We start from the raw sequence: 1,072 nt of genomic DNA, 5'->3' as shown, positions 1-1,072 counted from the left end.
AATCATAGACCGGTTTCGTTGGGAACCGCTTACGTAATTGTCTGCAACTCTTCAGTATGATCGTCCTTTGCAATATAAACTGCAGAACTATACACGAGACGTCCGCATGAGATTGAACATGTATATAGTTCTACCAATTACATTCGGGGTTATATTTCAAAAGTCTTCGTTTTGGTGCGCCAAATACCAGAAATAATTCTGCAGAAAATAATTCTCTGCAGTGAATTTTGCCGGTTAGAGAACATAGTTATTTAAATTTAAATAATAAGGGTGAAAAATTGAATATTAATTTGATTAATATCAATTTAAAACCAATGGCCTAGCAGACTGAAAAATCTGAAGATTCAGAAAAATTGTATTACATACATATAAGAGGGATGACCACTAAGTGGACATCCCCTTTGCTAGAATTCGTCATCCCTCTTATAGTGGTCATCCCTCTTATATGTATGTAATATAATTTTTCTGAATCTTCAGATTTTTCAGTTTGCTAAGCCACTGGTTTTAAATTGATATTAATCAAATTAATATTCAATCTTTCACCCTTATTATTGAAATTTATATATATATACATGTATACAAATGTGTATGCATATATGTACACGTATACATATGTATATACATAAATATACACATATATATACATATATGTACATATACACACATGACATATTTCAACTGCTAAAAGGCAAATGCACTGCAGTTACCGTAAAAAGGGTGAAAACACCCGGTTTGTTCAGTGTTGCCATCTATCAAGAATCCCAGACATCGAAGTTTCGAGTTTATTGACTCTTCTCAATGGTATGTACTTAAGAGAGGTAACTCTGGACAAACTTATAAAGCAATAGATTAATGTAAAATTCAGTCAACGTTGTTGACTGATTTGCGCTTCATAGGTTTATACAGAGTTGTCACTCTTAGGTAGACTCTATTAACGAGAGTCAATAAACTCGAAACATCGTAATCTGAGATTCCTGATAGATATACATATATATATATGTGTGTGTGTGTGTATATATATGTGTGTATATATATATATGTATATATATATATGTATATATATATATATATA

At 31.2% G+C, this 1,072-nt stretch overlaps 1 protein-coding gene across 1 annotated transcript in view; it reads left to right on the top strand.

Moving 5' to 3' along the window:
• LOC106868257 (uncharacterized) overlaps positions 1-1,072 on the top strand; it is a 207,241-nt gene that overhangs the window by 107,842 nt on the left and 98,327 nt on the right. The gene's annotated exons all lie outside the window — the stretch shown is intronic.

Source organism: Octopus bimaculoides, chromosome 9 (assembly GCF_001194135.2).
Source record: "Octopus bimaculoides isolate UCB-OBI-ISO-001 chromosome 9, ASM119413v2, whole genome shotgun sequence".
In the NCBI taxonomy this organism is placed as follows: domain Eukaryota; kingdom Metazoa; phylum Mollusca; class Cephalopoda; order Octopoda; family Octopodidae; genus Octopus; species Octopus bimaculoides.
The sequence above is the reverse complement of the archived record's forward strand: the minus strand, read 5'-3'. Positions and strand labels throughout refer to the sequence as shown.